Consider the following 17206-nt stretch of genomic DNA (forward strand, 5'->3'; position numbering starts at 1 on the left):
CATAAACACAAATAAAATGAGAATAAGTTATGCAAAGGAGAGACAGGTCAGCAATTAAGAGCACATACTGCTCTTGTAGAGGACTCAAGTTCTGTTCTCAACTGAAACCTTGGGTGGCTCAAAACTACCTGTCACTCCAACATCAGGGAATTCAGACATCCTTGGCCTCTGTGGGCACCTGCACTTGTGTGTAAATACCGCCTCCACCCCCCCCACACATACACACAATTAAAAATAAAGTAAATCCAAAAAAAAAAAAAATGAGGGAATGCTACTATGAGGTCTATTAACCTAAATAAAATATAGATGAAATGGATTTTTTTTCTAGAAAAATACAACCAATATAAACTGAATTAAGAGAAATAGAAAGCATGATTGGATTTTCAGCCTTTAATAAATTAGTTTAAATGTTAAAATTCTTCCTACAAAAACATCATCAGACCAAGATGCTTTCATGGGAAACTTCAGCCAAACCTTCAGCAAGAAGATAATCCTATTTCATATAATCTGTTCCAGGTAATAGAAGAAGATAGAATGCCTTCCAACATAATTTGTGAAACTAGTACAATGTTTATGCCATAATCAGACAAAAAAGCATATAAAGGAAGTTTAAAAGTAAACTCAGTTATAAACACACAAGCAAACATGTTAATGCATTAACGCTTCACACCCAAACTGATAATTAAGTTAAAACAAAACAAAACAAACTTTTCAGAATAGAAAGAAACTCCTTTAATCTGGAAAGGTCATCTTCCCAAACCCTATGCAAACAATATAACTAATTATGAATGGTTAGAATTACTGTCAAGAGCAATCCACAGAAGCCCATTATTCCAGTTTACAGTCATTCATGACTGGACAGGAAGTTCAAGCCACAACAAGAAGATGAACGGAGAAAGGGAAGACGAAAGAGAGAGGGAAGGAAAAAAGAAAATGCTAGAAAGATAGAAATCTAACATTTCAGATGACCAATTCTTACAGAAAATCTATGAATCAACAAATTATTCAAAAACTGAGCTGTATTTCTATAGGAATCAATAGTATCAAAATCCTTAAAATTTTTACGAGTAGATCTTGCAAGACATGCCAGAGAGCTTTTAGAAAATAAATATGAAAACATACACAATACATATACGTAATTAAAAATTAGGGAAAAAATCTCTGAAACTAGCTGGGTGGTGACATCCATGTTTAATTACAGCTCTTGGAAGGAGGAGGAAGAGGATCAGGAGTTTAGACCACTGTCAGCTACCTGGTGATATCGAATTCAAGGCCAACTTGGGTGACCAGAGGACCCCCCCCCAGATAAAAGGAAATAACGGTAAGAAATGAAAGACTAGAGAAATGTGGAGATGTATCTTGCTAATTAGAAAAGTCAGTATTGTAAAATTTTAGTTATTCCCTGCATTAATCTCTGAATTCATAATTTGCCTAGAGAATTCTAGAATTTGCGTGAAAAGAAGCTTTTGATGAAAATTAAAAATGTAGAGAAGCTGGGCTTGATGGTCTATACCTGTAGCCCCAACATTTGGAGAGCTGAGTATGAGGCTAGTCTGAGCTACATACACAGACCATATCAAAAACAACAACAACAACAACAACAAAAATCAAAGAATTTTCTACCACATGGGACAACTTACTAGAAAGCCTTGGTAGTTACAACTAGTAATGAGGCAGGGAAAGAAAATCAGATCAATAGCACAACATAAAGGATTGTAAAATGGGACCATTCATACACTAAAGCTACACCTGTTGTGGAATAATCTTTTTGTACAATGTGAAGATATGTCTTTGCCAATGCACCTTCTGATTGGTTTAATAAAGAGCTGAATGGCCAGTAACTAGGCAGGAAGAGGTTAGGCGGGACTTCCAGGCAGAGAGAAAAGAGGAGGAGATGAGTCTAGAGACGCCAGAGAACACAGAGAGGAAATAGGAGGTGCAAGATGGAAGAGAGGTTAAAAAGGCACAAGGCAAAACATAGATGAATGTAAATGGGTTAATTTAAATTATAAGAGCTAGTGGGACAAGCCCAAGCTATAGGCCGAGCTTTCATAATTAATAATAAGTCTCCGTGTCTTTTTTTGTGAGCTGGAAGCCCAAAGAAAAATCCATCTACGTGCACCTGACACTGAGCAGAGCAGGAAAAGAAGAACTCTTCAATGCTTGGTGCCAGAAGAACTGATTAATCATAATCATACTGAAAAACTACATACCTGTTCACACGATCTGCAGAGGAAATGTCTGTAGAAGCGAGGTGATGCTGGAGAACAGCAAAAGCTACGAGCAGGAGACCCAGAAAGTAAAACACAAGCAGACGACTCACAAAGTGACTCGGCATGAAATAAAAATACCCAGATGCACTTGCACTGGGAAATTTGTCGGTTATATGTAGACATCGTGTGATGATGCCAAGTCCCGGCGTGGCTGTGGACCAGGAAGAAGTTCATACACTGTTGGCGAGAACTTGAGTGGGATCAGTTGAGCTTGAGAGCGATTCAGCAACATGCCATTAGCCTGAAAACGGAACATATGCGTGTTCTTACCAACTCTTACACATATAAACAAATAGAATATTACATTTGCCACTGTTTACCACAGTGAAAACTTAGAAACCATCCAAGTGTATACTAATAGTGAAGTGGGTAAATGAGGGTTGGCATGTCCTGCTCTGTAGCTATTTCCTCTGAACTGGCACATTCCCACTTGGAAGGAGGAAGTAGGCCCGTAAGACGCAGGAAGCTAGAAACACTTACGAGGTATCCAAAGTTTAGAAAGTTGACAAGATCCCTTCCCAAGGTTAGGAAGGCAGTAAACTGCTCTGGGAGAGAGAAGAGACTCTTCAGTGAACTGCCTCCAAGCTGGGCAGGGCACCCCAGAAATACAGCTCTCCTAAGCTGTCACTCAGGCTGGGATGGGCTTTTTGATGATGCAACTGCCTTTAAGCCACCCATGTTCCTATAGATTGCCCCTCTGCCGTGCTCCTGTAAGTAACCCTGACAAATGTATTAGTTCATCAATAAATGAATTCACTCCAGGCAGGAGTGAATGAGTGTTCACATTTCGCTAGACAAAGTCACAGGATTTATAAGAAAGAATTCTATACAACACTAAGATGAGCAAAGTTGAGCTAAATGTATCAACAAAGGTAACTCTCAACATGGGTTGAAAGTGCTATGGTATTATTAATGTGCAATTTAAACACACATGTCAGTGTGTTTTATTATAGTCATCTGTTAGAAAACCATAAAATGATGAAAAGAAAAATAACATCTGATATAAAATGGTGTTAGGCAGATGATGAACATAGTTAGCATGAAGATATGAATATAACTCTTGAGTAAGTCCTACACATGTGCCCATGAAAATGGGGCTGTGAGGTGTAGCTTTGTGGTAGAGCACATATGCGTGAGGCCCTTCTCTCACGCCTAAGGGGTGGAAGAGGCAAAGCAGTCAGGTGTGTGTGTGTGTGTGTGTGTGTCTAAGAATGGAATCTAGGGCTTCATTCACACTAGGCAAGGGTTCTGCACTTCCACATTGCAGTCCATCACTGAGGGAAGGAAGCCAGTGAAGGAGTTCAATCGGGAAGGCAGAGGCAAGAACTAAGGCAGAGACCACAGGGGATTGCTGCTTACTGGCTGGCTCCCCTGGCTGACCGAGTCACATTTCCTATACAAACCAACACCATCTGCTCAGGGCTGACACAGCCCAAAGTGGGCTAGTCCCTTCTCTATCAATCAGTACTGTCTCAGCTAGGGGGTCTATTGCTGAGATAAAACACCATGACCAAAAAACAAGTTGAGGAGAAAAGGGTCTATTGGCTTACACTTCCACATTGTAGTCCATTATTGAAGGAAGTCAGGACAGGAACTCAAATAGAGCAGGAACCTGAAGGCGGGAGCTGATGCAGAGGCCATGGAGGGGTGCTGCTTGCTGTAGGTTTGCTCAGCCTGCTTTCTTAGAGATTTCGGGACCACCAGCCTGGTGGTCTCTTATGACTCTAGTTTATGTCAAGTTGAGACAAAACTAGCCAGTACAAGCACAATGCCCCAAGATACACGCACAGACCAGTCTGATGGAGGCAGTTCCTCAATTGAGACATACGACATGTCTCTGGTATGTGTCAAGTTGACAAAGACCAACCAGCTCACCAGCCCCAAATATTTAGATTTTTACCTTATATTATTATTTTCTGTAGGGTTGAAATATTTTTGTATAAGAACATTCTAAATATGCTAAAAAAAAATCCTGCCAAATCTGTAACATCCAATAGTTCCATGAATGTCAATATATAATGGCATGCTATATGGTTTTGGAAATATTTTGAACATAGACTATCTTGTGAAATATTGATTGAATAACATTTTCTACTTAAATCACCAGAAACGAAGACCATTTTAAAAGCTAAGCAGAGCTTTCTGAGATTGTTTTGCGAGGGTGGAAGTGTGAAGCCAACAGTGTTTGGGGGAAATGAGGGGATGAGGAGGAAAGGGTGAAGTGGGCTGAAGGAACAGCGTGTAGCAGAGCAGACGCTTGCTGGGACCAGGTGCAGACAGGAGCCGAAGGGAAGAGGAAGTGAGTAGCAGGGATCTGCGTGCAGACGTACAAGGAAGGACTCCAGACAGTGAAGGGCCGGACAATCCTTTATACGATGATAACAAACACAATTAAAAGGCAGACCCCCAGGCCGAGTGAGACTTAACTCACTGAGACTTTTACAGTTTCTATCATCTTCAGTGTTCTTATTTCAGAATGAGGAGGCTGAGTCTGAGTTAAGTCCGTTTACCTATGGCGAAGTGTAGACCGAAAGTCAAATTCACGTCCTCGGGGCACCTCAGAGCAATTCATTCGTCCACTCCACAGCATCCTCTCATATCACCTGAATCACCACCCATTAGGTGGGTGTGGGTGTGAGAGGGAACCATAAGACACCCAGTCAAGACAGAAAACTGCACTTTTTCTTTTCCTTGTGCATGTGTGTGTGTGTGTGTGTGTGTGTGTGTGTGTGTGTGTGTGATGTGTGTGTTTGTATATGTGATATGTGTATGTATGTGTGTGTGTTTGTGTCTGTATTTGTGTATGTGAATGTGGTGTGTGTGTGTGTGTGTGTGTGTGTATAGGTGTGGACAGCCACGTGTCTCAGTATGCATATGAAGATCAGAAGACAGCTTTGGAGACGGCCCTCACCTTCCATCTTGTTTGATACCAGGTCTTTCTTCACTTTTGCACAGTTCAAGTGAGCTTTTGGCAATTCTCCTGACTGCCTCTCAGAAGGGCACATTGCACCATCCAGCTTTTATGTGGGTTTGGGGATCCGAGCTCAGGTCTTTGTTCAGCAAGCTTTTTACCTCCCAAGACATCTCACCAGTCCTCTTTAAGTTTCTGAAGAAACAGGGCTCTTTTCTCAGAAGTCATTTAGTAGACAGTTGGCAACCAAAACGGGGAGTTGAAAATGAAAGATGTGGAAAACTGTATACTAATCTATTTTTCACAATCAGTTTGGTGCTGGGCCGTATACACCTAAGCCCACACTGTTTCACTGAGGCACACACACAGCCAGCCATGCACACTAATCTACTATTGAGACATTTTGATTGGTTTTTAACCATCCCATTACCATTCCATGATTTCCTTTGTCCCCCTTTTAATAGAGTGAATTCTAGCAAATGCTAACAGTAATGGTTTTTAATGTTTGGTTTTTCTTCTTCAGCAATGGTATATGCCTGAAGATAGAATACAAAGTTAAAACAAAACCCAAATTGGTTATATGATACAGGGAGCTTGAAGTTTCTTAGTTTTACTAAACTGTAAACACAAATGTTCCCTGACGAACCATGCTGCTCCGACCAGTGTTTGATTCCTAAACAGTCCAGGCATCAGAGGACACCAGGTACCTTTTTATGTTTCTTTCAGTGACTCCGAGTTCTTCTGACAAAGTTCACTAACAGCCCCACAGTAGTTTCGTTGGGAACAGTCTGGAGCACGAAGTGGCCGAGGGGACCCATGAATGCCGCTTTGTTTGGGCAGAGTCCTGCTGCAGTGAGGGCACAGACCAGCCCAACACTTGCCATTTAAGCCTCCCTCTGTGGTGCTTTATAACTTGGCTGGAATGCCTAATTCATCACACAGCTTAGTGGCAAGGATTACCTTTTACATTCTGAAAACGGTCATACCAAGTGAAACAAATCAGACACGAGCTTCGTTTTCTTATTTGTGCTCTCACACTTTTTTTTGGGGGGGGGGAGGAATAAAATTAATGAAGTGTTTTTAATGAGACATTTGATTTAAAATCATACCCTGGGCCAGGGCTCGTTACATAACATAGTTTTGCTTCTATTGGAATCTAGTAAGACCTGACATTTGACTGGGAAAAGTGAGGTAACTTGTTTTCAGACACTTTTTTTTCCAAAGAAAAAGTACCTGGGATCCTATTAACACAATTGAAAAAAAAAATCTTGTGGTCTTTAAAAAAAGGAGTCACTTAATGTTCTAAGCTACAATAAATACATTAAAAAAATAAATAAAACAGTACAGACCCGTTTTTTAATTCCATAAAACCATAACTAACTACCGAAGTGCTGAAGGTCTCAGGATGAAGGGCCTCGGAGGTCATTTGGCCCACCCTTCCATGGGCAGAATTATCCCTGGCACTGTTTTCTCGAGGATTTTCTCCAGGCCCATGGAATGTCTGAGAAACACAATTCAGTGCTTTGAATTATGATTGTTTTTGAAGCATTTTATCAGCTAGAACAATACAGAGTATAAATGTTTTTTTCTAAATTGAATGCTGCTTTTAACTTTCATTAAGAGATTTTAAAATGATGACAGTGTGTGTGTGTGTGTGTGTGTGTGTGTGTGTGTGTGTGTGTTACATGCATGTGAGTGTGTGGACACATGTACTCATGCATACCAGTTTGAATGCCAGAAGACATGAGGTGCCTTCTATTGCTTGTTTTAACTAGGCTGACTGGCCAGTGAGATGCCAGGACCCTCCTGCCCTCCTGCTCCACAATACTGGGGATGTAAGCACACATAGCCGTTCACAGTCTCTTATGTGTATACTGGGAATTTAAAATCAGGTCATTATGTCTGCACAAGTGCTCTTGCTCACTGTCTTAGGCTTTCTATTGCTGTGAAGAGACTCCATGACCACGGCTACTCTTTTTTTTTTTTTTTTTTTTTTTTTGTTTTTTCGAGACAGGGTTTCTCTGTCTCGCCTTTCTGTTGCGCCTTTCCTGGAGCTCACTTGGTAGCCCAGGCTGGCCTCAAACTCACAGAGATCCGCCTGGCTCTGCCTCCTGAGTGCTGGGATTAAAGGCGTGCGCCATCAACGCCCGGCCGACCACGGCTATTCTTATAAAGGAAAACTTTTAATTGGGTGGCTTACAGTTAAGAGGTTTAGTCCATTATTGGCATGGTGGGAAGCAAGGCAGCATGCAGGCAGACATGGTGCTGGAGGTAAGAGTCCTTACATCTTGATCCAAAGGCAACAGGAAGTGAACTGTCTCACTGGGCGTGGCTTGAGCGTATATGAGCCCTCAAAGCCCACCTCCACAGTGACACACTTCCTCCAACAAGGCCACATTTCTTTATAGTGCTACTACCTTTGGGGGCCATTTTCTTTCAAACTGCCACACTCACTGAGTCATCTCCTCAGCCTTGATATTCCTTTTTTTTTTGTTTGCTTTTGTTTTTGTTTTTTCGAGACAGGGTTTCTTTGTGTAGCTTTGCGCCTTTACTGGAACTCACTTGGTAGCCCAGGCTGGCCTCGAACTCACAGAGATCCGCCTGGCTCTGCCTCCCGAGTGCTGGGATTAAAGGCGTGTGCCACCACCACCACCACCACCACCACCACCACCACCACCACCACCGCCCGGCTGATATTCCTTTTTATGCCTGGGTGTTTTGTATATGTGTATATGTGTATATGTATATATCTCCTGGTACTGGGAACAGAATCCAGGGTCTTGAGCTTGAACAAGGGCGCCATCACTGAGTTAAATCCTTGACACTCCTTTAAAACAACAGCAACAAACCGTTGCAATGTTTAATTCATATCAGGTGTTTGTACAGTGCATCACTTAAAGGCTAAGCATTGGGTGAAACTTTTACAATTAGTTCCGTTTCATTTTTAGTTTGGGGGATCAAACCCAGAACTTGACACATGCTAGACAAACATTCTGTCGCTGAGCTGTGCCTCCAGCCCACAATTAGTTTTTATATTTCAGAAGAGATAGCTGTATGGAGAGTCAATAAGGTCCCACTGTAACACGCTCTCCTAGGAGAGTTTATGGCTTTATCGCATATAATTATGCCATAAAATGATATGGAACCCATTAAAAATAACTTGAAGTGTCAAGTGCAAAATGGTTCATTGACTGAAATGAATTGCCTCAAGATAGACTACATACTATAGCTGGTGGCTCCTAGTGAGTGAGTGAGTGCTGAGATATCGACCAAAAAATAAAATAAAAGGTAAAAAAAAATGATTAAAACCCTCTATTTGTGGATCACAGAAATGTTAATCAAAGATTTTACATTGACTACCAACAGATCATCTGGAAAAGCATCAGGAGCTGTGGGACAAGCTCTTTTCCCTTTAAAAAGTGGATTTAACACAGGAAGATTGGGCGGGGAGGAGGATGTCTGTCGTAGGAACACATCATAGAATTGGGCTCAGAAGGGGTGCATGTGAATGCTAAGCAAATATCCTACCACGGGGGCAGGTGGGGGCGGGGAGCAGGAGGAGGGATGAGAGGGGGACCTGTGGTTGGTATGTAAAATGAATTAAAAAAAAAATATCCTACCACTGAGTTACACTCCCAAGTCCTACCTATACAACTCTCTATTGCTACTGGATGAAGCAAAGAAAACAAAAGCTGAGTGGAAGAGAGTGAGAGAGAGACAGAGAGAAACAGGGTAAGGCCAGGGAGAGAGAGGAATGAGATCAGAAAGAGGAGAGGGCAGAGTAGTCACATAAAAGGGGCACCTACAGCCTGGTGGTGGTGGCGGTGGTGGCGGTGGTGGTGGTGGTGGCGGCGGCGGCGGCGGCGGCGGCGGCGGCACATGCCTTTAATCCCAGCACTTGGGAGGTAGAGGCCAGCGGATCTCTGTGAGTTTGAGGACAGCCTGGACTACAGAATGAGTTCCAGGAAAAGTGCAAGGCTACACAGAGAAACCCTGTCTTGGGAAAAAAAGGGGGGGGGGGCACCTTCAGGGTTATTAACAGGAGAGCTCAAACCAGTGCTTGGGTACCATCTCCAGAAAGTCTTTTCTGACCCTGTCCTCTAGCTTACTGCTGTAGCCTCTTCATCAGCCATCTATGGCTGCATAACAGATTAACCCAAGCGATCACAGTTTTTGTGCCTCAAGAGTCCAGGAACAGATTAGCTAAACCACGGGAACCCAGGAGGCTATAGGCTAAGCTGCTGCCCGCTGAAGACCGGACAGAGACAAACAGCTCTGCTGTCAATGACTCATCACATGACTGTTGGTCGGCAACCTCAGTTCTTCACCAAGTGGGTCCGTTAATAGACTGCTGAGTACCTTCCAACATGAGAGCCGGATTCCCCCTAGGAGAGACTGCTTCAAGAGAGATCAAGGAAGCTAAAATGCCTGTTACAGCTCTGTCTCCAATGACTAGGTCACGAACATTGTCCCTAATGCCAAGAAAAAAAAGACTCAGTCTCTACCTTTTTTGTTTCGAGACAGGGTTTCTCTGTGTAGCTTTGCACCTTTCCTGAAACTCACTCTGTAGACCAGGTGGGCCTTAAACTCACAGAGGTCCCCCTGCCTCTGCCTCCCGAATGCTGGGATTAAAGGCGTGCGCCATCACCTCCTGGCTTCAACCTCTACCTTATAAAGAAGTCTCAAAGTATTTGTGGTCCTGTTTCAACCTGCCACATCCCTTACTCATCCTGAGCTGGTCAAAATGTTCTTCATTCTGTTCTCTTCTCTTGTGTGATAAAGTAGCAAATTGAATTTATAGCATAGCGTTTAACCTAGCAACCTTTTATACAATCATAATGAAAACTGTTAGCAGAAACAGTTTGCAGAAAAGCAGAAAAGCAAGCATGGCTTAAGCAGCACGCAGCAAACATTGTCCTAGATGAAAGAACCATTTTGCCCTAGAGAACCACACCTTTAAAAAAAAATAGCTATAAAAATGTAACTCAGGAAAACTAAACTTGTTTTAAAAAATGGCTACAAAGCAAAACATATAATAGCAGAAACTCTTGTGAAAATTTGATGTGAACAAAACAACTGTATAATAGAAGTCACCGGCCAGAGATGACTCGGGTTAAGAGTGCTTACTGCTCTAGAGGAGTACCGGACTTCAGTTCCCAGCACCCACCTCAATCTGCTCACAACTTCCTGTAACTCCAGCCCAGAGGCCTCTGACACCACTGGCTTCCATGGCCCCAGACACAGGCATAATTAAAAACAAACAAACAAATCTCTCTTGTTCACCCGGAAAAGTATTAATAGCAATGTGTATAGTCTTAGTAAATCAGCAAAAGAAATAACAAAAATGGGGGATTATAATTGCAGAATAGAGAAAAATGATCAATTTAATGATACTTTGAAAACAACATCTCCACAATCAACTTTGTTAGAACAGTTCTGATTATAATCTTGGATTAGTTATCTGGAGCAAAACTGCTTGAGATTAGAACCCAGGTATCTAAGTGTCTCTGGAAACAAAATATTTGCAACAGTACACTTTTTTATTTATTACGAATGTATTCATAAGCTTTAGGATAGAAGGGCTCTAGAGGAAAGGCTTTCTAAGGTTGACAGAAATTGTTAAAGAACAGATTGACAAGGAGGCTAGGGATGTAGCTCAGTGATAAAATGCTTGCTTAGCATTCATGGAGCCCCATGATCTACCCCCAGCACAATAAACAAAAGGAGAAATTGTTTTTTTAAATGAATGAATTTGACTACAGAAAGATAAATACAACCCAAAATGATGTAACCAATATTTAAAAGGGGAAGAAACTGGGTGTGGTTCCTCATATGAGTAATCCCAGCACTTAGGAGGCTAAGGCAGAAGAGTTGCCAATACTATGAGGTCAGCCTGAGCTATTGTGAGTTCCAGGATAGCCTGGGCTACAGAGAAAGATCTTGTTTCAGAAAAAAAAAAAAAAAGACAAAGGCCAGCGAGATGGCTCTGTTGTTAAGAGTGCTCACTGCTCTTGCAGGGGAGCCAGATTCGGTTTCTAGCGGCTTATAACAGCCTGTAACTCCAGTTCCAGAAGACTGGATGCCCTCTTCCGGGCTTTGTGGGCTCCTGCATCCACTCGCACATACATATTAAATAAAAAAAAAAAAAAAAAATCTTTAATAAAACCCAAGACAAGAGGGCTGTGGGGTAGGAGGAGGGAGGAGGGAGGGTCTGTGGATAGCATGAGGAGTGAGTAGAAAATTTCTTAATAAAGAAAAATAAAATAAAAAACTAAAATTAAATTAAATTAAAAAAATAAAACCCAAGACAGAAAGAAAAAAAAAGGAAGAAAGGAAATAAATGGAAAAATTTGGAAAGTAACTCGACAGAGTTGAAATTTATTATAATATATAAATAAATATACGATAAAATAATTATGTATAATTAAGTTGGTACTTAATTATAATTTATCTTTCACAAATCAATATGAAAAGATGAACACTAATTGAAAAATTAATGACCATTCTAATTGAAAAATAAGAAATTGATTTTATGAGGAAAAAGCAAATAAAATTATGAAGAAATCTTTACTATAAGTAGTTAGAAACTAAAAAATAAAATAAAAATATAGATTCTTACACATTACTGTTGTGCATGAAGCTGATACAACCACTTTTCTTCCTTCCTTCCTTTCTTTCTTTTTCTTTTGAGACAGGCTTTCTCTGTGTAGCCCTGCCTATTCTGATACTTGTCCTGTAGACCAGGTTGGCCTTGAACTCAGAGATTCAACTATCTCTGCCTCCCAAGTGCTGGTATTAAGGGCATGAACTACCATGTCCCGCTATTTTATAAAGCTAAAGAAAGGAATGACAGTAATTTCTATTCATAAATTTATCCACATCTGAGAATAATAAGTAAAGTAGGCACAGATGTAAGAGATGAATGTGTAAAGGGTAGTCCTCATACCACACTACCCATAAAAATAAAATTGTAGAAATATCAAAATAAATTTTTTTTATGTTTTTTCTTTTGTTTTTTGAGACAGGATAGTTTGACTAAAACATGGTTATAGTAAAAACATAACACATTTACACAATAAAATTCTATTATGCATTAAATTGATGCTTCAGATAGATGTTTACTCTTAGCAAAAGCTATTACCCTTTTTTTTTTTCTTTCGAGACAAGGTTCCTCTGTGTAGTCCTGGCTGTCCTGGAACTCACTCTGTAGATCAGGCTGGCCTCGAACTCACTGAGATCCACCTGCCGCTGCCTCCTGAGTGCTGGGATTAAAGGCATTCGCCACCACTGCCTGGCTATTATTATCCTTTCTTATGTGAAATTAAGTATATGGTATGACAGCATGTCCACCATAACTAGAAGGCTGTGTTCTATATTTTTTTCTTTCAGCAATTTATACAGAAGTCCTCTAAGTTGTACACACACACACACACACACACACACACACACTTACTGGGCAATACTTCAATACAGGTTGTAGTTCTTGAGTATCCACATCTCTGCTCCTGTTCTGGGTCCTTGCTTACCCCTACAAAATTAACCAAAACAGCTATGTGGCTCCTACAAAGTAAACAGTAAATCTCATTTTAAGCAAAAAAGGTTATGCAATGCGCAGGAAGAAGACCTGCCCGGGTGAGCGTCCATCTGTGCCAGTGAGGTGTTCACACACAAGGCTTGCTAGAGGAGAGAGATGACTGCACTTTGCACACATCCAAGCAATTCTGAGCTTTTTCACTTTTATTTATGAATGAAGAAAATGTTCTCAGTTTTATTTACAAATGGTATTTATTATTCTGAATGTGTTCGTTTAATTTAATCTTTAACAAATGTTTCACAGTACCAGAAGAAATCTGCTTAAGCTGATTTAAAATGGATTAACAAAAGCACTTACGGATTTTCTTCTATTTTAAAGGAACCTCCTTAGTCTGGAAACAGGAAAGGGCCACCTCTGCACATCTTTAAACACACACACACACACACACACACACACACACACACACACACACACACCGTCTTTTGTTGCCTTTCTTTTCTTGCCAATTTCAGCTTGTATTTTGAGCAGCCTAAAAGTGTAGTATTTCTCAAAGTTATCTAAAGCAAAGTATTTCTCAAAGTTATCTAATTTCTCTGAGTTATCTAAGTTCCATAAAGAGTATCATTTCAGACAGCAGACACTTTTGTTTTTTCAAATTCTCAGCGTTTTTCCTCTTCCAGTCTTTCCCAGACATTAAACAGGAAGTTACGTTTCTCTGATCTAGAAAATTAGGAGGAAGAGAACAGACGATGAACGGAAGTTAGGAGAAGGAAGGCTAATGTTTTGTTTCTGTTGATTCAAAAATCCTCCTGGCGTCCTGGCTTAAAGAGCAAACATCACAAAGAAGTTTAGTGTCGTTTTCCAGCTGGAAGGACAAAATGAACATTTCTGCTGATGGTTCAAAATCTATTTTAAAAGAGGACCACAAACACTTAAGCGTAGCTCTTCACTTTTGCTTTCAAGTTAAAAAAAAAAAAAAAGTTTTGTTTGTATTTTTAGACACTTTTATAAAAGAAGAAAAACTTAGCCCAGGTGCTATGACTTGGTTCAGCAGTAACATGCTAGAAACCATAACTAACCATTTCCATAGCAAACACGAAACATACATAATTGATTTTCGCTGTGTAATCCTGAAGGCAGCAGGGACCACTTTCGTTTATAACTAATAAGAAGTTAAGTCCCTTGGTTCATTTGCCACAGCAATGGCCTCCAGATTTTGAGATTTCACAGAGCAATCAGGTGTTTTGAAAAAATGAATGAAGGAGGGGCTGTGATGATTTATTACACGCCCCCCCCCCGCAATCTCCCCCCCCCCCCCACCGTGGGCATCCCACACACAGGGAAATACGGTGGGCAGATGCAGCGGCAGGCTGGCAGGTGACCCACTCCACGCGGGCGTGGCAGCAGCAACCCAGATGCTTCATCCGTGCGGAAATGGGAAATGGTTTATTATAATAGAGAGATAAAGAGAAGATAGGAAAGAAGAGAAAGAGAGAGAAGTGGGGTGTCGAGGGGTGCACACCTCGTGGGGGTGGAGGGAAAGAAGAGGAGAGAGGAAGAGGTGGAGTTTTTCCTTAAAAAGAGACTTACGTCAGGGCACAGGGTGGCGCCAAGGGGCGGGATCAGAATATTAACAGGGCCCTCATCAATCTTTTCGTTTTATGAAATGAGGACCACTGCAGTTCAGCCATTATCTACTGTTGTTTCATGAGAAATGGATATTTTAATGAGTCACTCATTTTTAACTCCCACGTAAGCTGGCTAAGTTTTTATTGTTATGGGGGCGGTCCTTATGGAGTTGTGTAATTTTCATGAGCTCCCTGAGCCTTGTAAGTTTTACTTGTTGATTTGATTTATTTATTGGTTGTTTTTTTTTTTTTTGTTGTTGTTGTTTGTTTGTTTTTCGAGATAGGTTTCTCCGTGTTGTTTTGGTGCCTGTCCTGGATCTCGCTCTGTAGACCAGGCTGGCTTGGAACTCACAGAGATCCTCCTGGCTCTGCCTCCCCAGTGCTGGGATTAAAGGCTTGTGCCACCACCGCCCCGCTATTGGTAGTGTCTTGAGACTTAGGAACCTCCTTCTCCTCTTAAGGAGGGAATGCTTCAATTAAGAAGAGAGAGAGAGCTACACAACACTTGTATGTTCTACTTCATGATCCTAGAATGCATGTTAACATATCTTTTGTTGTTGAGTTTTGATTTCATCTACACCTTCATTTATCCAACAAATAACTCTTATGACTTTTTAGATATTAGGCATTGATGGAGAGCTTCGAGTAGACTAAGATCACTTCTGTCTTTGGGAAGAGGTGTGTAAGTGTGCGTATGGCCATGCACACGGAGTACACACCGTAAGAGAACGTTGGTGACAAAGGCCAAGGGCAAGCTACAGGACCCACCATGGAAGAGCTGGCACTGAAGTTGAATATGGGAAGACGAAAGGATTTCAGTAGCTCACGGACTCTCCAAGGGCATCATTGAAATCAATCCAAGCAGCAAGCCCTGGGATAGTTAAATAGATCCAAAGTCCTGAGAATAGTTTGGCTTTCCATGTACAGATGAGTACTGAAGAAACACAAGGCAAAGACAAGCCGTTTTGTAGAGGGCCTGGAAGTCAAGGCACACATTCAGATCTTGGTAAGTAACAGGGTAAGGACAGTCCTAGGACTAGAAATCAGGAGCAGAAGTTGGGGCATCAGTGGTACTGTTCTCAGAGGACCTTGAGGAATTCTTATTCTGCCTGAGCCTTCATCAACCATCTATAAAACAAGGCTAATAGCCACACTATATGCTAGTTTATGAACTCACTGAAGCTTGCTGACTCTGAGTATTTTTGACTCTTCACACTTCAGGTTTAGGAAAATTCGTGGGCTAGCCTCTGCATTCAAAAGAGAGAAAGCAAGTGTGAAATTTTCAGGAATGCAAAAGAGTAGGATGTATTCTCTCTCCCTCTGTGTGCAAGAGTGTTAGTGTTAGTGTGTGTGTGTACATATAAATGTGTGCACATGTGTGCATGGAGACCAGAAGAGAGCATCAGATCCCATAGGGGTGCTGAGGACTGAACTCCTGTCCTCTGCAAGAGCAACAGGAGCTCTTAACCACAGAGCCATTCTCTCCAGCTCTGAAGTGAGAGACATTTGAAATGCTTAGATGGATCGACATGAGAGAGAGGGAGACAGGAGGACAGATGTCACATTTTAAATGAACAACTTATCATTAGCAGAATTTAAAGGCCAAGTGAGGAGGTGATTGTATTTTATTTTTAAAATCTTGTTGAATTTGAAATTCTAGGGCTATTGTTGGATAAACACGTGCAGCATCTTTAAAAAGTCAAGACAGGGTTCAGGAGCTGAGAAGCACATACGAAACTGTCTGTGTAGGAAGAATGGACCATAGAGGTCATTGTGAAATACTGTGGGGTGGCATACACCTATAACCCCAGCAATGGGAGGTAGCACAGGACTGAGAGTTCAAGGCCAGCCTGGGCTATACCAAGAGACCCTGTTTCAAAATCTCACTACCCTAAAAGAGGTCACTGTGATGCCCAGGGAGTGAGAAAAAAAGAAGGCAAACAAGATCCAGTCTTGAGCAACTCCTCGACTGAGCCGGAGAGCAAATGAAGAGGGTCAGAAGGGCGCCACAGAGGGAACTGAAAAGTGGGAGAATCAGGTGCTGACTGGAAGCCACAGAACCTGCCAAGAGAGGCCTTCTGAACAAAGGGGCCCTCATAAGGACTGCATGCCAAAAAGGCCGAAGGAGCAGAGCACCAAGAGTCGCAACAAGGTATCAAGAGTCGCAACAAGGTATCGAGTGATGGCTTTGTGAGAACAGTCTGTAGTGCGACAAGAGCAAGAGATATATTTCCCAGATGGAGGGAAGTGTCAACTCACAGAGACTGTTAGTTATTTGGGGTACAGATGTAAATGAAGCAAAATGAAATAAAAGAAACCAAAAAAAAAAAAAAAAAGCCGGGCAGCCGAGGTGCATGCCTTTAATCCCAGCACTAGGGAGGCAGAGGCAGATGAATCTCAGTGAGTTCCAGGACAGCCAGAACTGTTACACAGAGAAACCCTGTCTCGAAAAACAAAAACGCAACCAAAAAAATAAAAAAAAGAATTGGTCCCCTCTTCTTTAATACTTTGTGTACCCATGAGTTGTCTAGGCTGTTCCACATAGTGTTTGTTCTGAAGTGCTGGAGGTCAAATCTTGAGCCTCTTACAGGCTAGGAGAGTGTATTACCACTGAGCTACATCTTCAGCTAACTAAAAATATGTCTATGTATACACACATAGAACATGCCGTCAGCCTAAGGTTGTTCCATATTTCCCTCCTTTTACTCACCCATCTGATGCTTTGGCGATCTCTCAGTATGCTGCAGTGGACCCTTATGGATTACATTTCTTAGCCGATCAGTTCTCTACCAGTGGGCATTTTGGCTTGTATGGTTTTTTTGTTTTGTTTTTATTTGTTTGGTTGGTTGGTTTTTCAAGA

Source organism: Peromyscus leucopus, chromosome 15, assembly GCF_004664715.2.
Source record: "Peromyscus leucopus breed LL Stock chromosome 15, UCI_PerLeu_2.1, whole genome shotgun sequence".
Lineage (NCBI taxonomy): Eukaryota > Metazoa > Chordata > Mammalia > Rodentia > Cricetidae > Peromyscus > Peromyscus leucopus.